A 19730-nucleotide genomic window follows, 5' to 3' on the forward strand; every position below is an offset into this window, starting at 1 on the left:
TAATACATTAAATAAGTCAAAATTCATGCTTTTCTGTGATTAATCGTAATGTTATGCGCAAAATTGAATAATGAATTATTATTATTGTATTGCGCACTTTTAATTTAAATGTACTGCTATTTCCACAAAAGTGCAATAACGTGGTTTGGAAACACTTTAAGCAAATAAGGTGCTTTTTACCAGCAGTATTCCCTTTACACAGTAGCAATAAAATATTTCTTGTGAATCTCAATTTAAAAATGAATGTAATCAAATCAAAATATAAAACCAAAGCTATTTGCCACTGCCAGGGCATTACCTTTTATAGCTTGTTAAAACAAGTTAGAGTCCAGAGCCACGATCATAACAGGCACCTTCTGAGTAACAGGTTAACATATATAAATCTGTTTCCTTGTTTTTTTTTTCCTGAACACGTATCAGCAGAAACATTTTTCTTTTATCAGGGAGCAGCATAAACAGTCTATGTTAAGTAGCAAGTTTCCGTGTTAGAGTGAAGGTGAAGTGGTCGAGCACAAGGCGTCGCGCGACAAGCGGGCACATTCCCGTCACGCACACACCCGCCGCCAAAGTTTAATTGTCTTGAACTTTTTGTATGCGACGTGGAGCACAAATCGTTGGAAGAGAGACTGATCCTCGCTGTTTGAGAGTTTCCAGAATCTATTACGGTTTACTATATAGGACATCAACTGGAGGGAATTCGTAGACAGAGCATCAAAACTAGATGAAGGCCTATCGGGTAAAATTATGTATGCGGAGCAACCCCGCAGGGCCAAGGTGTTTTTTAAGAATGTTCTAAGATCGACATCTTCACAATACTAATTAGCATGCAGAGTGTAGCTATCCATGTCGCTATGGCATTTCATTGCTTGTCTTGCTTTTGTTTATCTACTTCTCCCACTCGCTTCATCTAACGTAGTCTGACGAAGCCTCCCTCCGCTGCTTGTTTGGGTGGGTGATTTGCAGGCTGATCAATATCCTACCCCTCCTGTGACCCATGGTTTGAATGTATGTGTATTCAGAGCAAGCGAGCAACGGACTTTCAAAATAATGATAATTATAATAATAACAATGAAAACAGCGTTAAAGTGTGATAAAATAATTGTCGGCGTTAATTAATGAGTTATCGCGATAAGTGCCCAGCCCTAGAAAAAGTGTAAAACAAATGCAAGAGTTAGATATCTGACTTTCAAAATTTTATTAGGTGTTGATCACAAATAGCAGCCAATCAGAAATGCCAAACAAGAGTGGTTTACAAAAGAAGCAGTCTGAGGTTACTGGGAAAAAATCTTTTCTTTTAAAGAAAATGAGCTAATTTGCTTTGGAAGTTAGTGCGAGCCATGTGATTGGTGGTTCACTGTGGGATTCAGAGAAAATAAGTTTCAGCAGTCATATCCGCCTGAAAGGCCTGCACCACCCAGATGGGAAACTTCCTGAAGCGGATCTGTCAGCCTTAACTGTCCTCAGGTGGTCAGTGTAAATGAGACGTGATCGTAAGAGACATCTGCAATGAGTACAAGAAACATATTGTTCTCCGTACAGATTTTTAGACGATCCTCACAGATTAAGTGGTTATTTTATTGCTAATTATTGGATTATTACTTATATAGACCTATATTTACTATACTATACAAGTCAATGCAATAAACATTACAACATATTACACATAATGACACACTACAAAATAAGCAAACTGCCTCTTGCCTGTGCTCTGCCTGTACAGATGCAGTCTGGAGGTGAGACTGTGGGTGACCATCTTGCACTGGACCAGAGTAACACCTTTTCCCTGGAGCTTTAACGTGACTTTTTTAATCTTTCCCAAAAGGTCTGTGAGGTACATGACACCTTTTCCCAGAGAGCTGCATCAACCTCCTCCAGGAACTCCACGATGCTGTTTAACAGCTCACAAAAACAAGCAATTTTCTTTTTATGAGCCAGCGGACATCAGTATGAAAAAGAAGAACCTCAAATGTCTCATTGTTTTTCTGACACAGCTTTCACAACAGCCTGTCCTTCAGGGCATGTGCTTTTATTTTATTTATTGCCCTGACTGCAACAGTGAGAAACTCACGGAGAGGTGGACTTGGATTTGGCCACAAGGTTGTGGCAGTGCAACACACTGGACTGTGAGGATATTTGGGACGTGATCCTACAGTACCTGCCAATCACGGAGGGGACACCATCAATGGCACAGCATTGAAAGGCATAAAGTGCATTAACATTCATGGAAACTGGTCAAAAAAATGGTCTATCCTGGGGCTTTATAGCAGATATACACCATCAACATAGTTGTCAGAGGTGGCTGTCTCATCCAGCTGAAGGCTGAATGGAAAGTCCTGCAGGATGGCACAGAGCTGCTCCTCTGAATCGGCGCCCATTTCATTGATCCTTCGTGCCACAGTGTCATTGCTGAGTGGGATGGATTCCAGCACCTGTGTGGAATCGCACTCTGTCACAGTAGAAAATACCTCTTTGCTCACAGGGTGCATGAACTCCGATTGTGAACGGCTGTCAACATTTGGCTGTCAGCAGGAAGATGTTATACGATACTACTGACTGGTCTTCTTCGTGAAGATAGTCCTCGTACCATGCTTCTCTTTGAGAGCCTTGGTGCTCCTTGTCTGTCTTGTCCGGGTGGATCTTCGTAAGGTGCTTCTTGAGACTTGAAGGTTTCATGGCCTCATTTGAAAACACTTGTTCACAAAACAAACACATTGCAAGTCATGCATTGTTGGGAGAAGGTGCAAATTCATAGCTATGATATTCAACGAATACTGCCAGCATTTGTTGTTCTGTAGCATTTTGCTGATATGTTTCTCACAGTTTTTCCTGTTTTCGGAATTTCAGAATTAGCAGATCTGTCAATGGAGTTTGGTCTGACTCAGTTTTGTGATATTTCAGGCAAATTAAACCTAGTAACCTTTTATTTATAGACTTATTAAAGATGTTTAATGAAGACTGAATGCTTCCTGGAGAGCGGCCCCACACCTGTTGAGAAAACATGAGTCCAACAGGACAATCTCACTTCCCCATCTTAGATTAGGAGGGAAAACAAAGTTCCAGGAATTTCTGGATGAACCTGCAATCTTCCTGCATTGCTGTGCATCATTAAACAAGAAATGGAGGGATTTTCAGCATTAAGCCAACAACCACCTCGAAAGGTCATAACTTTTATTATGAACCAGGGATCAGACCATTGTGCATCAGTATGTGGATATTTGCCTCTTTTTTGTCAAACTACATGTCATTTTTTCTGTGTCCACCTCACAAGAGCAGACACAATGAGAGTACCACAGAATCTTGGTAAAATAATGCATCATTAAGATGCTTACCAGTCCAGCAAGTCTACTGCCAACTCTGCATTAGTATTGTTAATCCAAACTCTAAATATCCTTTCAAATCCTTTCTACATTGATGTCCACTGGAAATTTTTAAAAAAGTTAGGTGTGCTAGTGTGTAGTAGTTCATCGAGTCTGACTCAAAAGAAAAGACACAAAAAGCTTAACCATTAAAGTAACATAACTGATTGGTAGTCATCAGCAACAAAGAAGCCCCCACTAAATAAACATCATTTTGTGCAAACCACCAACGAGCAAGTCTAGTACAAGGTATGAGCTGAGCATTGAGCATCGCCTCTATGAAATAAAAAAACAATATTTGACTCAATTATATTTTATAGTTTCCTTGATATTACCTATATCTGGTCAGTTGATTTTAGTGCAGGTATTTTATTGCTAGATTTTGATATGTTTTCCCATTTGATGTGACAGCCTCATTATTCTTTTTTTTAAGCCAGATAAGTTGTGGCAAATATTTTTTGTACCTTATCAAGGCCAAGGATTTTAGGGGTGGCAAAGAGGGAGGGTGAGACAGAAAGGAGGGAGGGAAGGAGGGAGGGAGGGAGGGAAGGAGGGAGGGAGGGAGGGAGGGAGGGAGAGGGAGGGTGAGACAGAAAGGAGGGAGGGAGGGAGGGAGGGAGGGTGGATGGTAGGCGTGGGTGGATGGATGGATGGATGGATGGATGAAGGTTGGCTGGAGCTGTCAGTCTCATCTCTCTCCTGTCTCTCCTCATCCATCCTCACCATGCTGACAGCAGTCTTCCAAGCAGAACACCGCCTGCCTGCCAGGTAATTCATATTCCCTACCTGCACAGCCACCACCATCACCAACATGCAGGGAGGGACTGGTGGGAGAGTATAAAACAATGAGAAGGGTGATACAAAATGAAGGAAAGAGGAGAGTTGGAGAGCAATTTGGATGGCAACATGCAATAGTGAAGATGTTGGATAATTAATATGAAAAAATCAATTAATTTAAGTAGAAGCAATGTGACGTAAGGGTACAGAACAGACTTTACTTAATCTCTAATTAAATGTGTGATATGTTATATAGATGTCTGTCTAAGTGTAATGTTGTTGTTAACTGAATCTCGTTACCATGCAGCTACTGAGAAGAACTTCTACCGATTCTGGTTATGTTGTCATTAAAGCTCAACAGCACCATTGTGAAGCTGTCATGTTTGGCTGCAAAGGCTTTACCAGCTGTTTCCTGTCCTTACACAGCATTCGAGCAATGGAGTTATTTTTGTATCAAGTGAGTGACTTTACCAATAGAGTGAATTTAATTATTTCTGAACTAGAAAATACTATTTTATTCTGTTCGTTCTACTAAATGCCGTATGAACTGAGAACCTGCTTGGCAAAAGGTCTTCTGTTTTAGGTATGTAGCTTTTTATTGCAAGTTGTTTTGGGACAAATTATCTGATTCGTCTCTGATATCCTGAATTCCCACAAGTGATCGACGAAAACACCTGAAGTCAAGCATGTAATGATTTGTTCAAAACATGCAAAATAAACACTTTTCATAGAGAAAGTAACACGATATTTCCTCTTGAAACTATATCTAGTGAAAGTTTACCCCAAGGTTTTTGTTTTTGCTGACCATGTATTTTGAGAGAATTTTTTAATGAAATCTGAGATTTTCTGGCAGCCGACAATAATAATAATAATAATTAATAATAAAAAATAATAATAATTTATTATTATTATTTTTTATTATATTATTATTATTTATTATTAATTATTATTATTATATTATTATTAATAGTTTTTTGCACCCCTGATCCACATTGACATTACCTTTCAGCCAGTTGTTTAGCTTCATTTAGACCACCTTACAGTCAGGTGGTGTCTTGCACACTGCCTGAATTAATGCAAGGCATGCAAGCACCGTATTATTTAATTAAGCCTTTAATTGTATACGGTATATAAACAAAAACAAAAAAGCATCTGCCTTTTGTTCATATGCCCACAACTACATAATGTTTACATTTTCCTGCCATTACCCTCTAGTGAATGGGTGAGTTATTATTCTTGTCTTTTGGGAACAAAGGAGGAAGAAATGTGACTTTAAAATTAGTGAAGGAATGTGCAAAGGGATGTGGGTGAATGGGTCCACAAAGCATGTGACATTGACACTGAAAAATAGGTTTCCATACTGAAGGATAAATAAGCAGCTTTAGTGCCTTAATCTAATCAAAGTCATTCTACCAATAGGGGTGTCAGATCAGAAAATGCTTATATGTATGTTGGAAGGCCATGAAAAACAACTTATTTTGTTATTAGGTTGGATGAATTGTGTGTTGTACACATTCTTTAGATAAATGTTATGGAATAGACTGTAAAAATACTCCTTTTCTCTTCACAGCATGACTAGATGGAAAGACACCTGTGCTGTAATCTGACCAGCTGCTTTCAGAAACTAGCATCCTTACAAGTGTGACTCTCTCTCGTTTCTTTTCTCTCTGCTCTCGCACAGTCGCGCTATTCGTCCTTTGCGATTCAGGAGACATCACAAAGGAATCTCAGCCGTTGGACGAGGACAGATTGTGGGCCTCTGTAGCGTAGCGTAACCGATAGGTGATTGGATTGAGAATGATTCCCTCTAATGACGAGGCCGGCCCAAGGCTGTTAGTGGTAATGAGAACACGGTACGTGCACAGAACCAGACACTGCTTTGTCTCCCAATGCACCACTGGAGGCCAGGAAACACACAAACACACAAATAGAGACACGTACTACAGACCCTGACGCAAGGACAGGCGCACAAAGGCATAACACTGGTGAGTCGCACCTGTCTAAAAATGTTGTACTCAACTGAAGCAGACACACACACACACACACCCCTGAGGCAAATGGTTCAAGGAAGTGTAAAGATGAACACGATGAATACAGAAATTATTAAACAAATATAATAAACTACATTATGTTTCCGTTTCTGCTTGGTCTGGTTGTGAATACTTTTAGAAAATATTGCTTGTATTAGTGAAGGACATTCACTTCTACCTGCTAGTGGAGGTTTCTCTGCCCTGAATGAGCCCCATGGCGTTGGCAGAAGATTGGCACAGGTCCTCTCTGGTACCTGGTGTTACTAACTGGCACATACCATTGGTGTGTCGCAAGCCACCTACCAGGCACACATGTTACACGTATGTTGCCAAGAACGGCATTTCCGCACCCCTGCTGCACTTAGTGTGAACACAGCAGAGCCTCCCTCTGTCTACCTGTGTCTCCACCAACCTAATTCCTACATGCACACAATGTAACACACACCTTCAAAACAACAATATACATTGCACACTTACTCACACACAAGGTAACCCATCCAAACACGAGCCGAGACACATGCAGGTATAGGAGGCCACTTAAAAAGAAACACAGATGCTGGTGCACACATGAGGGCATGCAAATAAACTCACTCGCCCACACGCACAAATATATATGCATTCACAATCACACACATAACAGCAGGCAGATTGTGTACCGTAGTATTGGGAGCCTAACCAAATGATGCATGGCTGTGGTTCTGTAATCATAAAACTCATCCGCTGTCCCTTGTGTGGGAGTCACAGCAGAGTATGTGAAGTAGTAGCACTTCAGATGCAGTGCGTAATGACGGACCGCCAGCTGCTCAATGGAATGCTCAATGGAGCTGATCACTGCTGAGTGTGATCATGAAGCTCCCTGTATACCTACTATTCCCACCTCCACTGGCAGGGAGACGACCACTGGTAGCAGTCAAGCAGGTCGTACCAGTCTCCAGGGCCGAGCGAAAGGACAGATGCTGATCTCTTCATAATCACTTCTATAGCTTTGTTTTCAGGGGATAGGCTTGTTCAGGAGTTTAGGACCTTAGACTATATTATGCACTTGAGGAGCTGTCTTGGAGTTGCTCTATTTCCAATTTGTGTTTAATTCTGCTAATTGCACATTTCAAAAAGGGCCCGGTAAATATCCAATATAAATTATAATTTGGTATGTTTATTAATCAACAGTTAATTGGAATATAGGTCTAACATTCCCACATCACAATGAAAGAATGGGAGCTCTGGTGTTTATATTTAGAATAATTTTATATTATAATAATTTATATTATTTTGATGGCATCCATTGTTTATATTTGACAATGCCTTTAGATCAGATTTTATCCACTTTTTAAATGAACCACAATTGCTCAAATCTGACCTCACCATCCTTGGAGAGGAAAAGTGTTGAATGTGCCCTAAATCCAGCAGGGGGAACTATTGCAGCTCATCTTGACACACAAAGAGCCCGTTGGCTCAGGAGATGAGTAACAGTTGAGTAATAGACTTACTTCCGACACACATGGTTAAAATAAAATAGTAATACTTTATGTAATAAAAATAATAAAAACAACCCATGGAGAAATGTTGATAGTTCCACAAATGTGCTGTGACTCAGCAGCAAAAGTTTAATTGGACTGGTATTTTCAATAAGTCCATTTTGCTTTTAATTTAATTTTGAATAGGTGAATCTCCAGGACGCATGTAAATGCAGATGTTGTGGATGGGATGGAAGTCAGTTTAAAGTCAAAGTGTCGCACTTCCGTTAAAAACATACGTTTATCATTTTATTTCTTGCTTCAAGTATTGCACGTTACCTTAAAAATCTGTGCATTGTAGATTAGGATCCAATGTCTTGTGAGAGCATTACTTCATCATCTGAGGCGATCTGTTATATATAAAGTGTCTCCCAAATGTTCATTAGCCTGGACTATCCAAGAGCTTACATGTGCAATAGATGAAGGCTTCTGAAGATGGCTGAATTGTTTCTAAGGATGCAGATTTTGTATATGGAAACCACTAAAAAAGTGCATATCTGTAAATGGAAACACAACTACACTAACTTATACACACACACACACACACACACACACACACACACACACAGGCATGTCCACACTAAGGTAAAGGCTTTTAAATATTCACTATGTATCAATGGCATCTGAAAAAAAAGTGATTAGAAGAGGGAAAAAAAGAGAGAAAAAGTTTGAAGGTAATAAACAGTCTCAAAACATCAGTCTCCGTTGTGCCTTGTTCCACAAGTCAGCTCCGGGTGTCCGCCACAGACGATTGAATTAATTCACAATTATGAGCGCTCCTCATCATCCATCTACCTGCTGTGACAGTGATGAGCAGGGGATAATGCTACTACCCATAGTCATATTTAGTAAACATGTGATGAATGCTTAATGAGAGGCAAACTGCTGCAATACAACTATGATCTCAGCGTGTCGGCATCCTAATCCTTACACCTGTGTTACAGCAGTTGATAGCCACCTAATCCTATTGTGTTGTCTCAACGTTACCACTTCCTTGCGGTCCTTGTTCTTTAGTAACTGAAAAAATATCTGTGCAGTGGTTTTTGGCAGCGCGCTGGCATCCATTACCCGCTGACTTCAGGTTAATCAGAAATCTCATAACTACATTTACAAGAATTTTGACAAGTCATAAGCACAAACCTGTCATAATTGACTTGCTGCATATTATAATATCACATTTTATTCAGCATTAGACCAGATAAGGGTTTTCTAAGCATTTAATGTTGTGTTAATTGATGGGAATTCATTAACTGTTCATGTAAATTTGTATGATTAACTCAAGCAGACACCACTGAAGCCCCACAGTGCAGGGGCGCCTATATCAAAGAGCCTCTATGCCCAATCGTGAATTATATTACACGCCTGTGGCATGTAGCAGTACTTGCTCATTCTCCTTGTAGTGGAGAGTAGCCATCTTCACAGTCTACTTCAAAAAACGGTCATTTCCTGGCCTGGAATGAGCGCTGGTGTTGATTGGTGGACGGAACAAATTGTTTAGGACAATGCAGAAAAAGTAATAAAGCAATGCTCAAAGTACATTTGAAAAAAGAGACAAACTGCTTGTCCGTTATTACCGAGCATTCTGCATGACAAGACTCTGACAACTGAGACCAGCCAGTCTGATAGCACTAGACACCCCTTCTATTATTGCACATATGCAGTCCCTCTGTAACAGCCATGTACAACAGCACCCTAGCTCTGGCCAGTGTCAAGAGGCAGCTTAAAAATAACAAATAATGCTTTTTGCTCATCAAGTTTAAAGTTATAACCATTAAGATATTCATTATTTCAAGCTTATTTTTTTCTGCAATAGGCATTTGGTGTAATTACATCCTGTAATTGCTTCGCTCAATTGTAGTTTTCACCTTTCCCTGCACCAGGGATCCATAGGAAACAATGCCTCCCTGTTTATTTATTGCTCTCCTACAGCGGTAAACTGAACAATTCCAACTGCTTCACATTAAAAACGTTCAACTGGCGTACCACGGGGTGGCTTTTATTATGAAGCAGCCACCTGCAATACAATGTTTTTGTCATGGAGGTTGGAGCATATACCAAACAAGACATGGTCACTGTTTTTTTCCTTCTCAGCAGATCGGTTTCACATATTGCCAGGGAGAAATGGTACAAGAGAGAACAGCTGTTAGATGAAGAGCAGTAAGCTGTGATTTGTCAAACCGGCACCAACACGTCATCAAGGTAAAACAACACCTTTTTCTGTGCTGTGCTTCTTCTTTCTTCTTTATTAAAAACATTGTGAGCTTGTTTGGCTGTGCTGTAAACACACGAGTTGCTCTTCTTCTGTTGCCCTTCTGATAGAGTGGCAGTTTGAGGCGGCTTTGCACTCAAACGTACCCAAAACAGATCAGTCATTTTTTCATGTGTAAAAGGTTTTGGAGGGCACTGAAAATGCTCAGGGGGTATTAATCTATTTTAGAGGACTTGTTAACTTTAGACATGGCAATATTGGACAATTCCTGTTCTATAAACATATGCCTCAACCACAACTAATTGCCTCAACCACAACTAACCCCCTAAGGCCAAAAAAGCCCACTGACCAGCAGAGGCTCATTTTTGCCCCAGAGCATCTTGCTTGTTCATTAAGCGATTGATGAATCTGGTTTGAACTTTTTTTCACCCTCTGGACTCCTATTAGACCCTACAAAATGAACAGAAATTAATTCCCTATTTTGCAGTACCCATACATGGAATACAATTTAACAAATAATCGCTCCAGGCTTTGTTTGATATGTTTGGTCTCATACAGATGCATGCGTTTTAAGCAAACAAAAGATGAGAGAAAGGCACTTAAGAGCCAATCATTAATAACAAAAATTCTCAACTTGATGGGATAAAAAGAGCTGTATTAAAGATCCTTGTCAATCAGACCCCATCGTCTGCCTGTGCTACTCTACAGAGCTGTCAACAATGACAACTGACAGCAGCCAAACCCTGTCTGGTCCACAGTGTGTATCCTGTACAATATCTGTAAGAGTGTGTGTGTGTGTGTGTGTGTGTGTGTGTGTGTGTGTGTGTGTGTGTGTGTGTGTGTGTGTGTGTGTGTGTGTGTGTATGTATATATAAAATGTATAGGGCTACAGCTAACAATGATTTTAGTAATCAAGTATTCTATAGATTATTTCGTCGATTCATCAGTAATCGTATAAGAAGTAGGCCTACTTTTGCTTGGCTGCATGCCATTCCCCCGGATCAGCTGTGTAACTCTGTGCAACCCAAACTCACGGCCCAACCGAGCGAAGAACGATAAACGCACGAGTATACAATTACAGCGGAGTTGCTACAGTTGTTGTTTTTTTAGTTTGAAATAATTCCATACTTTCTTTCTTTCGTCCCTCGCTATTTTCTCTCTCTTTCTTCCACTTTGTAAACAGCGCCATCCTAATCATGTTGTGTTCACCTGATCACAGCGTTAGCGCGATGTGAGACAATAAAACTTGTCCATGTGCTCTATAGTTATAAGGATTAAAAGAAGCATTGATGCAAATAATCGATGCTTTTTAGTAATCGAACTATTCAAATTAATCGATAAATTGTTTCAGCCCTAATAATGTACTTACTGTGTGGTTATGAATGTCAACTAGGTTTTTTACTAACTTTTTAATATGAAGTTAATTTTTAAGCTCTTTACCTCCTTATTCAAAACGGACAAGCAGTAAATCAGTGTATAGTATGACCAACACATTATTAGCTAGATTAAACATCAACACTGTTCTTTCTTGTGGGCCTGTGTTATGATGAAAGGTGATGAAAGAATTGCATGAATTGGTATTATGAGCAATGGTGGAGAAGTAGTATCAAATTATAATAATATGAGAAAGATAATTTGAGAGTGATGTCATGGCATTAAATAATATGATATATCATCAGGTCAGCCTACCAACAGACCACAAGAAAAACAAAGTTCACCACGGTGTATTATACATTAAGCGCTCAATACAAAACCCACAGTTCAACCACCAATTAATGAGTCCATTTTAAAAACCTAAAAAAATACTCAGTTTGAGGTTAATTGAAATGTTAGCCAACGAAAATAAAACCAAGTGCCTCTTGTGTTTAAGAGACAAGCTTAGTAATTCCCCGACAACACCGGATAAGCCCTAATGTAAACTGAAATGGAATATATATGGATGTATGCACGCATGTTTATTAAATGTAAGTGTTGCACTTAGCAGTTACATGGAAGGCTTATTTGCATTATAATTATTATTTACTGTATGTTTGATACGTGAGACAACTTGACCTCTGCCAAATTAGGTATTTTTCTTATTTTATCACTATTATGTAAGGCAAATGTTCCCTTAAATCTAGCCACACTTAACAAAAAAAAAACATATCTGAACACTGAACAAATAATAACAGTAATAATAACTCTTCAGTCACTTTCAACAGGAATTTACTCAATTTTCAGGTGTTAGTTTGTAAATTCTGGTGCCAACTGACTAGAATTTGGAACCTTGCTTAGGGTTTAATGAATTGGCAACCTGCTGTAGCTCATTGTATTTTCTGGTCAGATGTGCTCAACTTTCATGACAGGTATCCAAAGTAAGCAATTACTTATCTGTTGCCAGACATAGTCCATTAAGGCAATCAGTTGCTATGTTAATAAATGTTAATAAATGAATGAGATGGGAATTCATTTCTAATGTTTTCTTTTTATCTTTTTCTGTTTTTGTATTTATCTAGGGTAAATGAGTGAAAAGAGCATGAAGAGTGGTACATTATCTAGTTTAGACAAAAACCTCTTACAAAGCGCATTTGTGCCTATAGAGCGGAACAGCTCCTCTGACATGGGAACACGGCTAATGGAAGAATCTTGTATGAATGAAAAAAATTGTTATCAGGCGCCGCTCACCACACAACTGTGAAAGTTCCTTAGGGGGTTTATTAAACAATGAGCGATCATTTATCTTTATTTTTGGATGAGAATTGTGTTTCATGATGTGAGCAACAACAGAAATGACAAACCAACAGTCCAGAAAACGGAGATGGTACATTTGCTGTTGCTGTGTAAAAAAACGGAAACTTATCAATGATTTACTTAAATTTGACCAGCAATTACATTCTCCTATAATTACTGAGAAAGTTGTACACCCGTTTGGGGTTTCAAAGGTAAATACATAACAGATGAAGTGTGCTGTACCCCCAATGCTAAAAGCTTTGTAAAAAGTTGACTTTTTGGGAGATGCGAAGTTTCCTCTGTAGTCTGGATGTGCTTTTTTTTTTTTTTAAATGTCAAACTAAGATAAGGTGGCTATGGAGACCAAGATGAGGGACAGACTGAAGAAGAGTGTCCTCATCACTGGAACAAGAGAGATAATGAAAATGTTTTGTTAAACACGCACACGCACATGCACCCCCAGCTTCAGGTGTTAGCCAGCATAGCTTTGCTGCTGAATACTTTTTCTAGGTGTGGCTGAAGAGGGTATTTTTATGTTAATTGCCCACTTTCTGCTGCACTGGTTATTCTCTGAATGCCCTGTTAGAATCGCTTGTTTCTATCTCAACCACCTGTCACACAGAAGAAGATGAAAAGATGAGTACGGGGATAATGGGAACGAGCGAGAACAAGGCAGCTGTACTCTGCCTCCCTTTTTGTCTTTTTGAAGAGAAATCCAGGAGTCACCTCGGCTGTCTCCTCCATCTTGGCACATAGGCCTGCCTGTCCACAGCTATCACATTAACCAAGTGGAGAAGATTATTAGCAAAATCCGCAATTGGCCCTTGATCCAATCTCTAAAGATATCTCTTTTGCTGCTCCATGCGAAAGCAAATGGGAAGGGGATTGTGTGAGCTCTTGCAAGAAAAGCAAAAACGACCTCATCCTGTATTTAAAATGAACCCTTATTAATATTTCAAAATGTTGGATATGCATCGGGCTTTGAAGAAATGAGCAGTCCTTTTCCAGTCATTTTCTAGTGGAAAATAGGGACCATGATTGGGAGCTATGGCAACAAAAATAAGGAAATTAAACAAGAGAGTGAAATGGCTCAGAATGGAGCCCTCTTTCATACTTGGAAGCTCAGCAGCATTTTGTCTGCACCGAGAAGAGGCAGGAGAGTGTAGATGTGAAGTGGTTAAAAAGACCTGTTAGAGGAAGAAAGGTAGAGGAAGGTACTCCTGCTAGTAGCTCCGTCATTACCCCTTCACTTTGCACACTGCCAAGCCCATTACTTAATTTCCCTTGCCGCCCTTCACCATGACAGAAGTTTAAGTGAGTTAAAAGCAAACCTGCAGAGGCACACTGCCTCAGAGAACTGTGTTGAAAAAGTTAAATCAAACGATGTCACTTTTGAAATATGGACATAGATGCTGCTGGCTGTTGGATGTAATCGCCCAAAAGCCCAAAGCATTCTCCTTATAAAACATCACATAGATAGTCACATTTTACATCTCTACACCTGGGAAACCGACACCACAGTCACATACATAGACTCACAAACAGACATACTCGCATGTAGAAGCCATTTCTCTGCTATCTCACAGATGCAGTACTGTGGCCTAAGAGATTTGTGAGCTCATTTGCAGGCACATTAAAGCTCTACTCACTCCAACCAGAAAAAAAAATGTCTTAGCCTTTTGACAATTTTTTATTGTGGAAGAGCAAAACTCATTTTGCTAGTTGACACTTGGGAACAGATATCAGAGATACATGCATTTCTGGAGCTAGTGTGTGGAAGCAAGGTACGTCTATAAATTGAATGTGCAAGCATTTTTGGGGCAGGATGTGCAGGATTGGGGCGGGGGTAAAAAATAGGCTTGCCATTTTGCTGTAATGATGTAAACTAAAGTGTATGTAATCAGCAAGTGAGAAAACTCTTCTGAGGAGGTTTTCTCTGATAGAAGTCTGAGGAGATGCTTAGGTAATGACCAAGCAGAGATAGTAATAACCGCCCCCCCAATTTTTTTTTTGAGAAGCCCAAAAAAAGTGGTGTTTTTCTGGGTAAAAAAGAACAAGTATACAAGAGGCCTGTATTTAACACACCAAGAGATAAAGTATGGGAGCTTTTGGATTAAGTCTTTTTGCTCTCTTGCTTTGTTCAACCTACGGCGGAAACATTCTGAATTCATTTGCTTTAAAAGCCCTCTTTTGCCAAGCAGCCAACAAATGATTAACAGGGACAATTACCCAGGAAAGGCCTGCCAACCAAATAGGGTAAACAAAAAAGGCCCATTAGCTTGTGGAGTGCACCTCAGCTCCATTGGGGACCAGTTGTACTGGGCTGCTGGCAGACGTATACAGACGTAATGGGATGTTTTCATGTAGCCCCACATGTAAATGCAGTACCTTGACGTGTTAACAGCCAAGCAAGCTGACATGGTTGCTAATTAGCTGGAATCAAACAACCTAACAAAGAAACATAATCCTGTGAACAGGACCTGCACCATGTCGAAAGAAAAGGCAGAGCGTTGTTATGATGTTCCACCTGTTTGATCTGGAAAGTGAAGCGATAATGTTTTTCCAGGTGGTTAAACGTAAACCAAAATGTATGATGAAATTTTGCTACCTGCTGACTAATGATTAAATTTGCACTGCAACAAAAAAGCAACAAGTGGTGCAGCACTACGGACCTTTTGTAGGCTGGATTGGCCAGCCAAGCAGTGTTTCAGCACTCGGTTTCTATGGCAGTATTCCATTTGGAAAGATAGCTGCTTGTTATGTTGCAACAAAGGTGACAGGTGTGATCTTTTTAAAGCGTTTAAGTGTTGGTAGAGATGGTACAGTACCTTTCCCGCTTGGATTCAGACATGACAAGACATGTGAAATATGTGTTTATCAGCCCATATTGTTTACAATGCTACTGGTTCACATGGTTCTCATTTACTTGCTGCACAAGCCGTCTATTCAACTCAGCATTCAGTGGCATGTGCCATACTGTATGCCAAACTGAAATGGGGCAGTCTGAGAGGTATAGTACTTCTTGGATAAAATCCATGATTCCTTCTCGTGAACTCCTGAACTCACTTTTTTTCAGTATATAACTCCAGTAGGCTGAGTCAACACTCTTGTGGCTTTAACCTTATAGGGAGTTACCTCACTGAACACCCACTTGCTCCCATCACCACCTCAACAACCCCATGTCCCACTTGAACCCCATTGGCTGCGGGGCCCCAGGAGTGCTGCGTGTGTAATGTCACAGCCATATTTTATTCATGTAGATAGAGTGTTTGGGTGGCCCCGCTTGAGACTGGGACACAATCTCTGCTGCCGGTAAACACTAATTTAATGGGCCCAACTGGCTGGGAAGAGCAGCAGCAGCTGGGGGAAGATGGCATGTATAAGAAATGAACAGCAAGAATGTGTCAGACACGAGCAAAAAGCAGTGAGAGGGAAAAAGTGGCAGCGTAGCAAATGTCTGTGACTAGAAAAAGACTAAGGGGGATGACAATGTGCTGGTGTGAGCTCTTGCAGCTCCCCCAGGGTATAGGTACTGCATGTTGAAATGCTCTGAAATGTTAGTGCTGGCCCACTTTGCCTGTCTGGTACAGTGATACAGACAGAGAATCATGTTGAATGCTTAACTCTAAAGTGGCATACAGGTCCATGTTAGGAATGTCATAGGTGAACATTCCTAACAGTGTACATGAGATGAAAACATCTGATCATCTCGGCATCTCAAAGCAGAAAACTGATATACTAAAAAAAAACATATCATTTGTTGGGACTATATGTGGACCATTGTCAAGAATGAACCTCCACATTTACTGTGTGACAGACAAGAACGCACATAAATAAAGCATGTGCACGTGCATAAACTCTCACACAAGTGGGTGGTTAGTTCATACACTGCATAGAAAAATAGTCTAAAATATCAAGTTTGGGCCTATGTTCCACAGAAGCTTCATTAGTGCAAACCTATCATGGTAAGATAGAGGACTGCATTTGGGGAAAGAGGACAAGACAGCAGCTTGAGCTGAGAAGCTGAAAAGCCAGCGGAGCAAAGCAGAGCAGACAGTAACTCCCCACACAAATCAGCAGACAAGAAATGTCCATGAATAGAAAAGGCTTTGACACATACAGTTTTACAGCAACTGAAAAGAAGCCCTCCTCTTTCTGTTATGTCATGTTGTGATGATTTAAAGAAACATACACAAGCATGGTGTATCCTGCTTTGGTAGAGCTTAACAAACAGCATGACAGCGTTTGTTAGATTGTGTCTCAGCGTGGCATACGACACATTACTTTAGCAGGGGCTTGTACTGTACTGATACTGAAGTCTCCTCCACTTCCACGTTTCACTAAACTGCTGTCAACCTCTTTGCCTTATCCTGAACCTGACAAGTTTTCACAGTCCTATTAAAAAACAATATGTGGATGTTTAAAAGGGGTAATGGAAATTGAATTAAAGTGAACAAAGCTAGATAAATTGGCTTGGTGGCATTTGCTATTTAGAGAGTGTTAATCCAGAGCTACACTGTCCAAATAAAAGCGAGGGCAGAATGAGCTGTTGCCTTTAAGCTAATGAGATATTAGCCAAATCCTCTTAGCCAAACTATTTTGTGAGGGTTCAGTGAGCGATTGCCTGGCTGGCACTAATATGAATGAAGAACTGCGGTTTTGTCAAGTGCCAGATTTAAAGTGACTCACGACGAGAGACATATATAAACACGCATGAATGGAGAACACAAGTTTAAACCCATAGTTTCTAGCTTGAAGGGACAGACTAATTGTCTTTTTGAAGAATCTCCAAAAGTTGCCTGACAAACAAACTGTTTTACTCCATTTTACTGTGCAAGTCTAAACTATTACATTCAATGAACGAGTAATGAGTGTGATTTTATTATTCGAGTAAAATATGACATTTCCTTAGTATGGGAAATGTGAATGCTTTACTACATAGGATTTATAATAGATACAATAAGAGACATACAAAGATAAGATACAGAAGATAAGTTAAACAACAATTGCTTGCATTGAGGTAACAGCCTGAAGAAATAGCCTTGTTTCTCCATCTCACCATCTGTCACCTCTGTAGGCTTATTCCACTGATTTTGTGTTTCCTGTTGAGGTTTCTATTTAATAATAATAATTAAATAATTTGATAATAAGATTCACTTCATATTGGATATTTTCACATTCATATTGGACCAAGCCGTCCATACCATACTTGTTGATACTTGGAACAATAGTAGTTGTTAATATTTGGTTTTTAAATACTTTTCATGTTTTCTTGGCTACTAATTGTAAACCGAAATGTTAGAATGACAGTTTTTAGGCATGTTAGTTGATAATACATTGAAATATAAACCAAATTATCTATTTCTACCAAACCAATGGGGTATTGTAACGTAAGTCAACAGAAGCTTCACAATAGAGTCAGTAGGAGTGTGAATAAGTGGGGTGCAAGCCAATTCCTGATCAGATTCATAAGATTCAAAGCTTAGAATAGACTCAATTGTGCAGGCTCCTTTACTTTACCAAATTGCTTTCTACACACAAGCAGGCTTGACACAAGTAGGGGTCAGAGGTCCCATCCAACTTCTGAAACATGCTCCATCCATAATTAATTTTTAATTAAATAATGTAAATTAAATATATATTTAACAGAAGCTGGCTCCACATTTAAAATAATTCAGACACCAACAACACTTCTTGAAGGTTTGGTTTATGTCCCCCCTTTTTTTCCTGCTCAGTGGTCTGAACCGTTCGTTAGCCATTCCCGCTCAGTTTCCAGACATAGCACAGGGTGCTCCTGATGGTTATTTTTCCTCCACTTCACTTTCCAGCAGTTGGGGAAAAAACAAACAAGACCTAAGCTGCAGCATAAATTAACACACACACACCACAATACATTTACTGCCAGATTGACAACTTCACTAATCTTTTCCTCTGCTCCGCTCGCATTCACTGACACTTTCTGCCACTCAAAAAAGCTTAAGAAAATTCACAAAAAAGTTTCATTTACATTTCTTTTATCCAAAGCGACATACAATTGCTATACATGTCAGAGGTCGCATGCCTCTGGAGCAACTAGGGGTTAAGTGTCTTGCTCAGGGACACAGTGATGGATGGGTAACAGTGGGAATCGAACCAGGGTCTCCTACACCAGAGGTAAGCATCTTATCTATGCGCCATCACCACCCAAGTTAGTGTGTTTCGTTTGTTTTGGTCTCCGACGACGCCATAGTGTTAATATCTGGCTTTTTAGCTGCTAAATGCTCCACTAAGTTTGCCATCTAGTTGCTAACTTTTGATGTTTGGTGCTAGGTAGCGAACTAGCATACCGGGTAAACAGATTAATGCATCAAAGCGATTGCTGATGAGAGTAAATTACAACAGTAAAGGTGCAGGCCTTAAAACCAGAATCATGATCATCAAGATCTTAAAGCTCAGGGGGAACTGCATGTTTGATTACTGCAACTAAGTACAAGATTTGCATACATGTACTTTCCTACTACTTCCTACTACTTCCTACTGCATGATTAAAATAACACTGGAAAGAAGAAGATGATAATTATGGTGCAGTGGAAAATGAGAATTTGGAAGATGATGGGATGCATTTACCACTTTTTATGTCTTACATGAACTACACTTAAACTTCAACTGCAAGTTAAGGTGTCATCTTTATCTTAAAAGTTAAACATTAACTCCAAAGTAAAGGTCGGGTTATGCTCGAACATAGGTAGGCTGGGACAAACAACTTGAAGAACTACCCACAGTTCTTCTGTGGATTTGTGGAGTAAAAGAAATGTTCAGACACAGCCACCCCCACTCGACGTCAGTAAGATGTGGGGGGAGGGGGTTAATGAAGCTTTTCGACCATCCGCACTGCTGTAGAAGTGTACTGGCAGCTTAAGTTTATGCTTGCCTAAACTATTTCATAGAATTACTGCTAATTTCAAAAAATATATTGAGACAAATGCAAATGAAGGACACTGTCTCAGTTAAGTGTCTGTTACATCCACTTACACACTAGGGGTTTAGTTTTTCTTACCTCTATGATACAAGAGTGCTTCATATAGAGCAATCATATGTGCTGGCAAAGGCGTGTGAAGATTTATACACTATTATGCCGCTACAGCGAACAGCCTAT

The 19730-nt window shown here is 39.8% G+C and overlaps 1 long non-coding RNA gene across 1 annotated transcript in view; it reads right to left on the bottom strand.

Annotated features, from left to right (window-relative positions):
* Nucleotides 1–1180: 1180 nt before the first annotated feature.
* LOC119903961 overlaps nt 1181–19730 on the bottom strand; it is a 45860-nt gene continuing 27310 nt past the window's right edge. Inside the window, exon 2 of the long non-coding RNA XR_005444634.1 lies at nt 1181–1899. This is a non-coding gene — a long non-coding RNA (uncharacterized LOC119903961). The remainder of the gene's footprint in view (nt 1900–19730) is intronic.

This window comes from Micropterus salmoides, unplaced genomic scaffold (genome assembly GCF_014851395.1).
Source record: "Micropterus salmoides isolate LMB-PRFRI ecotype aquatic unplaced genomic scaffold, ASM1485139v1 Ms_hic_scaffold_15, whole genome shotgun sequence".
NCBI classification, from domain to species: Eukaryota; Metazoa; Chordata; class Actinopteri; order Centrarchiformes; family Centrarchidae; genus Micropterus; species Micropterus salmoides.